The 7,597-nt window shown below is 40.8% G+C and overlaps 1 long non-coding RNA gene across 2 annotated transcripts in view; it reads right to left on the bottom strand.

Annotated features, from left to right (window-relative positions):
• Positions 1-5,169: 5,169 nt before the first annotated feature.
• Positions 5,170-7,597, bottom strand: part of LOC118143707 (uncharacterized) — a 46,830-nt gene continuing 44,402 nt past the window's right edge. For both annotated transcript variants that reach the window (XR_004728071.3, XR_004728070.3), the window contains one exon: positions 5,170-6,972. This is a non-coding gene — a long non-coding RNA (uncharacterized LOC118143707). The remainder of the gene's footprint in view (positions 6,973-7,597) is intronic.

Raw genomic sequence — 7,597 nt, 5'->3', positions numbered from 1 at the left:
CAACTGGTTTCCGGAGAACCAGGTTCTTGTTCAAGTGGCTTTGTTACTGGCCAACATCCACATTGTTATTTATTTTTGTCAACCATTCTTACCTGATAACAGGCCTTGGTGAATCTGCAAGTGACTCAAATAAAATCACATTCCTTTTTGAGAATGTAGGCTTCAGACAAAGACCAAAGTCTTTAGTAAACTCCTTCTGACAGGTCCTATAGAAGCAAGAGTAAGGGGTTCTCCTCTCTCAGGTGATTAGTAGGCTTCATGTCCTTATCCATGCACACAGCACAGTCCACGCAGAGAGGGAGGCTGCTGAAGAAATGGCCTGCCAGTGGAAGTTGTTTGGAGCCCCAACACCAGCATCTGTCTTCTTTCTCAGATAGCAATGTGGAAAATACCATTTGAGTAGTTGGTGAAGATGGCCCTGGTCCCCCTATGACATGTTTCTCTAGATTCCAAGGCAAAGATTTGTGGAGACTGTGTGTCTTTTATGCAAGCCCTATTCATCCAATGGTGATGTTCTAGGGTCTAACCTCCACTTGTATATCAATGTCGAAATCCCCAAAAATGGGAGAGAGCAAAAGTGTCTCAGGGGCTTTAGGACCCTTAGCTGGAGTTATGCCATCTCTGGTAATTGCACATTTTATTGGGAATGCATCTTTCTTCCAGCTACCATTGGCTCATCTAGCATAATATCTAGCTTTTGTCAGATTCAGGACACCATAATTATAAAAGCTCATGAAGTGAACAAATGTGTGAGAAAAAAAAAACCCACATAGTAAGGATACATCATTTTGGTTTTCTAACTGTCACTGGGAAGAGCCTTGCCATGGCTCTCAGTCCATCAGGCAGATGCAGAGCCCCTGGCCCTGGGCCACTGCACGTGAGCACATCACAGCCTAGAGTGATGCATGCAAAGGTGCTCTGGCCCCACACACTCTGCTGATCCCCAGTGGTCAATTTTGGTGGGAAGTAGAGCAGTGATAGCCCTTTCCCCATGTAGTCTTTCTGAACCATAGTCCTATCAAGTATAAACTGAGTACAATAATAGCTTCTGATGAAGCAGGTTCTTGCTGGGGTGTAGTGAGAATCAAATGAGATAACTGGTTTCATTTCCCACCACGGTGTCTAACTAATTCCATTCTTTATCTGCGTGTCTCTATTTTCCATTTCTGAATTAGAACCAGTCCACATTCGCTCTGAAGTCAATCTCGAAAGCCAAAATCCTCTAATCCAGTGGTCTTCAACTATTTTGGCCCCAAGGACGGGTTTGATGGAAGACAATTTTTCCATGGATGAGGTGGTGGGGTGGGAGGATGGTTTCAGGATGATTCAAGCACATTACATTTATTATGCACTTAATTTCTATTATTATTACATTGTAATCTATAATGAAATAATTATACAAGTCATCATAATGTAGAATCAGTGAGAGCCCTGAGCTTATTTTTCTGCGACTAGATGGTCCCATCTGGGGGTGATGAGACAGTGACAGATCATTAGGCATTAGATTCGCATAAGGAGTGTGTGACCTGGATCCCTTGCATGTACAGTTCACAATAGGGTTTACATTCCTATGAGAATCTAAAGCCCTTGCTGATCTGACAGTAGACAGAGCTCAGGTCCTAATGCAAGTGATGGGGAGTGGCTGTAAAGTACAGAGAAAACTTCGCTTGCTCACCCACTACTCACCCCCTGTTGTGTGACCCAGTTCCTAACAGGCTATGGACCAGTACCCATCCCTTTCCTGGGGTTTGGAGATCCCTGCTCTCATCCTCTTCTCTCTTGGAAAAAACAAATAAACTATACATTTTTTTCACCCATGGAACTGGAGCTCTTTATGAAATGATTGGCTGACCACTCAAACCTTATCTCCCACCTCTCTGTCCCCCCAGGATCCCCACTCCTGCCCCTACTCTTTGGGTCTAGCTATACCAGAGCCTCAAATCAATTGCATTCCCTTGGACACCTCTAACCATTGCTCTCAGCACTGTGAGTCACACTGCACTGCAAAGTGCCACGTCTAGTTCCTCTTCTAGGCTCTGTGCTTCTTGAGGGAAAGAATCAGATCACGTCTTGTTCATATTTAATATAGTGCCCAGTGTATAACCAACACACTTTTGATTAATAAAACATCAAAGCAGACACAGAGGTTGGGGGGAGTTATAAGGATGGCCTGAATATTTTAGAGGGATCTTCTTAGTTTCTTTGAAGATTTCCCACCAAATAAATACATATGATTTCATTTTAGAGGGAAGGATAATTGATTTTTCTCTGTGAACAAGGAAGACACTTCCTTCTTCTTCTTCTTCTTTTTTAATAGCTGTGTGGTGAAACATAAATTACACAGGAAACAGAATGAGAAGACATAAACCTGCTTAATCCAATTATACATTTCCATCAACAGATGGGGTCCCAAGAGAAGGGAGGGTGATTCAGGAGACGGACCATTAGGAAACTTTCTTCTTCACTGTTTATTGGAAAGAAAGAAAAATAGAAAAGGAGAGGAGAAGAAGATAGAGAAGCTCTCATGGGAAGTAAGAATAAATGCTTGTTTGTTACACAACACAAAACTAATCCTGAGAAGAGTGTCCTGTCTTTGGAATGTGAAACAGTGGATACATCAATCATTTTTGAAGACAAATGAAAAGCAAAAAACACCCAAACAAAACAAAACAAAAAAAACAAGTGAAAAAAACACAAAACAGGAACCAACCTTTTAAAAGAAAAGGCGATCTAATTTGGCTGGAAAATGTCATGCTTGAAGCCAGATGCAGACAACACAGAATTCATAATTCTGAAGACCAGGTGCCTAAGGAAGAGCACTGGGGTTGGGGCAACAGAGGAAAAGCTGGTGCACTTTCATTTCATAGACTCCACCTGATTTAGGTCTTAATAGAACAATTCCATAAAGCAAAAGTTTGTTACTTACATTTTGCAAATAAAATGAAGTTCGGAATTGAACTATTTCAAGGTTAAGATTTTTCTTCAGCTGGTTAATTGTAGAATGAAGATTTGATCCCATGTCTACACGACCTCTTCCCCATCTCCTTCACTGTACCATGCTCCTTCTTATAATGAAAGGTAGCCCATTAGACTCTATTCCCCTGGCTGCTGGCTCTAGGCTATTTGCTCAGCTGGTCTTGAACTCCAGGGCAGGACCTCACAGTAACCCTTATTGCAATGCTCAGAATCAGTGTGCATTACTTACCCCAGTAGCCATTGGACCTCTCTCTCTCTCTCTCTCTCTTTCATATAGCCTTGTTTCTCCTTCCAGATTCACTCTAATCTAGTGTCCCCAACCACAGAGGCTGGCTCTGTGGTTCTTACCTGTAAGTCAGGCTGATGGAGTCACCACCACCTGGATTCTTGCCCATCACCATGGCAGGAGGCAGAAAGTGTCCAAGAGGGTCTTAAACTAGCAATTACACTCTCAAGCACAGAAGTGACACCACTCACCATTCATTTGCCAGAGCCAGGCACATGGAAACCCAAGCCCTGGAGATATTTGGTAAACAGCATCAATGACTACTACAGCACTTGTTACCTTATATTTAAACATTTTATATATCTATTATGTTTATTGTCTGTCTCTCCATCCAGGTGCTCTCTGCACACAGATGATGTTGTCTGTGTGGTCACCGATGTATCTTCAGTGCCCAGAACAGTGCCTGGCAAGAGCAGACTGTCAACAGATGGTTTAAAGGGTGAGTAAATATTATCAGTTTTGCCCCTTACTTACTGAGGGGTCTTGGGCAAGTTGTTTTTACTTCCTGAGCCTCCAAGTGTCTTTTTAGAAATGCCAAATGTGGGTGAAGGGGAGGAAGGCAGCAAAACACACTGCCATGTGTGTACCTATGCGACTATCTTGCACGTTCTGCACATGTACCCCAAAACCTAAAATGCAATTAAAAAAAAGGAAATGAGGATAAAGAGACGATTTCTCACAGAACTGTGGTTAGAATTAATGAGATAAGCAGCAGAGTGTCTAGCACAAATACTAGCCCTTAATAAGCTCTGAATAAATATTTGTTTCTTTCAACCTCCTGTGGCCAAATTAGCCTCTGACTTTTAATCCAATTCTCAAGCAAATTTATGTTAAAAAAAAGAGCAACTATGTAGTTTGAATACGTTCTGTAATATTTCTCTTTCCTGCACAGTAGAACAATACTGATGATCCTTCCAGAAATTTTTTTTTCTCAGAATTGCTGGAAAACTCTGTAAATGGAGCAAGCTTTAAAACTCAGGGTGGGGACAGGGCTGGGTACAGCCACCAGCCAAGCCTTTCAAACAGCGTAACAAATGATGTGTGGATGCAACTAGGGAAGATGCACACATTCTTCCCAAGTCTTGCTGAATCATGTTTAGCCCCAGGTGTACTTGCCCTGTTAACAACATTTAGACCAATTTATCAGCTATAAACTTTGCACGAGCAAAAAAAAAAAAAAAAAAAAAAAAAAAAATACAGGCATTATAGACAACAGTATGAAGCTTCCTCAGAAGACTGAAAATGGAATTCCCACACAATCCATTAATCTCACTTGTGGTTGTATGTCCAAAGGAATTAAAATCAGTATGCTGAAGAGATACCTGCCCTTCCATGTTAATTGCAGCATTATTCACAATAGCTGAACTATAGAAGCAACCCAGATGTCCATCATCAGATCAGTGGATATATACAATGGGGTATATATTCACAATGGAATACTACTTAGCCTTAAAAAGGTGAGAAATCCTGTCATTTTTGACAACATGGATGAAGCTGGAGATCATTATGCTAACTAAAATAAGCCAGTCATAGAAGGACAAATGCCACATGATCTCACATATATGTGGGATCTAAAAATGTTGAATTCATAGAAGTAGAGAGTAGAATGATGGTTACCAGAGGGTAGGAAGCCGGGTGGATAGGGAAAGGGAGATGTTGATCACAAGGTACAGCATTTCGGTTAGACAGGAGGAATAAACTTTAGTCTATAGCTAATAAAGTCTTGCGTATTTCCAAATCGCAAAAATATTTTAAATGTTTCCAACCTCTCTAATATATATCAAAACATCACACTATAACTCGTACCTAAATACAATTATGATGTATTAATTTAAATGAAACTAAATTAATTTTAATAACCTAATTTTTCTCCTTCCAAACATAAACAAGAAGGATTTGTTGGCAACAAGGGATGTTCAAACCAATTAAGTAAAGGATTTGATCCTCTCTGCCACTTCCTCAGTGGTCTATGTGGTGTGGCCAACTGCACACTCACTTCATGTTTCAAGTTCACAGAAGCCTGAAGAGTTTCTAGGGACAAGTTAGTGTGTGGGGTCTGTGCTTCAGCTAGGGCTGCTGAGCGTAGAGAGCGTGGACAGAGTAAGGAAAAAAAGAGCACATCTTTCATTAATACCGAAACAGAGAGAAAAAAGAAAGCAAGCATGCAAGTCATACAAAACTTTCCACTTTGGGGGATTCTCTTCCTTTTGTATTTTTATGAGGTCATTTGCTTGGAAATGTATTGTTTGAAAAACTAAATGGAGTTATTTTATATGTCCCAGATCAAACTGATTGCAATGAATCAGAGTACCATAAGCCTTGTGTTTATGAAACATATTTCAGGATACAGTGGAAAGAGAATGAAATTTGCACTCAAGAAGTGAGTCCCCACTCACTTAACTGGCTGCTTCACTTTGTGTAAATTGTTAACTCCCTAAACCTCACTTTCTTCATCCTTAATATGGGGATTATAAAACCTGATTTAGGGGGCTGTTGCAAGAATTCCATGAGCTAATGTTTGTGTAATGGTGTTAGCAATTTTAAAGTATGATGATGGTATTTATAATTATTATGGAGAATTATAAACAATTCAAAAAAAGTTTATATTTATCCTAGGAGAAGAGAAAAAGACTTATCATTCTCTTCTCTTATAGTCACTCTTCCCTTTTTTATAGCATTAATTAGTGTGTGTGCATTAATATGCTACTATATATATTATGTACACTATATATTTGTACATATACTAATTATCCATTATATTACATAGATGGAGAGAGAGAGAACATCCCTTGGTTAATATTTCCATTGTCATTTATAATTTCTTTCCTATATTGTTGCAGTAGCTCCTGAACCAGATTGGCTGTCTCTGTGCTCTGTTTCTAATGCCAAATAATCCAAATTAACTGCGTATCTGACCATGCTACTTTACCTCAGGAGCCTCTAAACCAGCCTAAAACTGAAAGTCCTTAATTTAGTCCAGTGAGTCTCAACAGAGGGAGGGGAAGGTGTGATTTTACCCTCACTTCTGCTGGTCATTTTAGAGTATCTGGAGATATTTTAGGGTGTCACAAAAGGGGTGTGTTAGAGGGACTTGCTACTGGCATCCAGTGAATAGAGGCCTGGGGTAAACATTCTACAGTGCACGGTACAGCCTCTCACAGCAATCACCCTGTCCAGCATGTCAATAATGCCGAGGTTGAGAAATCTGCATTTAGCTCATGGGTTCTCCCTAATAGGCCTCTACCTACCAAGCCCCCAATTCATCACTGCCTTCGTACTCTGGCCTCTAGCTTAAGCGAATTACTCTCATATCCCCAGCTCATTCCAATTGTTCCCAGACAGCATGGCATGTTTGGGGCTTTGTGGCTCTTTCCTGTGTTGGACTTGCTTACTTTGCCTTCTTCAGCTGCCAAATTCTGCCTCCCATTATTTTGAGGACCCCCTTTCACCTCCTGCCCTTTAGAAAGCCTTTCACATACTTTAGGCCCCTTCTCTGTGGGACGACAGTCCCCTCAGCCTCCTTCTCTCACTTGACTTATTACAGTATAATAAAATAGAGCTAATTCTGTGTTGATGTCTTTTTGAATTGAACTCTCCCAGACATCTGTGAGTTCAGATGGGGTTGGGACCATTTCTTCTTCATCTTTGCAGCCTCAGAGCTTCAGAGGCCAGCATTGGTTGGACACATCATCTCAGTAAATACGTGTTGACTGAAATGGAGAACAAAGCCAAATCAGTGACTGTCTTCGAGTTGAAGCTGCAAGGTTGTTTTGGAATATTGTAAGGGGAACCAATGAAGCAAAGATTCTGTCCTGGTTCTGCTGTTCACCCTGGACTGTGAAGGATAACCCCGTTTTACTAATGATGGTTAACATTTATTGATTTGATTGTGTCACAAGAACTTGCAAGGGTTTTGTGCTGAATCTTCACGTTACTGAACCTTTACTCTTGTGCATCCTCTCATTATTTCCATTTTATAGATATGGACACTGAGACTTGGAGTTTAAGGAAGGAAGTCACACAACAAATAGTGGAGCCAGGATTCAATCTAGGCATCCAGACTCTACAAACGACCCTCTCAATTGCTGTGCTAGATCAGTCAGCTGTTAGACCGATTGTCCTAATGTATGGTCCGCTGGGAATACAGCTTCACTGGGTTTACATTTCAGATATGAAAAAAATAGAGCTTGCAGGAGACAGTCATTAATAACAGTCCATGTCACAGCCAGACATTAGCCTGTAGTATTTCTATTCAACAATATCACAATGATTCAGTGGTCCTGTCAACTAAGCCTATTATTGGTCAAAATTTGCCCATCAGCTGGGGCAAAGAAG

This window comes from Callithrix jacchus, chromosome 1 (genome assembly GCF_049354715.1).
Source record: "Callithrix jacchus isolate 240 chromosome 1, calJac240_pri, whole genome shotgun sequence".
Classification (NCBI taxonomy): Eukaryota; Metazoa; Chordata; class Mammalia; order Primates; family Cebidae; genus Callithrix; species Callithrix jacchus.
Note: the sequence above shows the minus strand (reverse complement) of the source record. Positions and strands in the feature narration are given on the sequence as shown.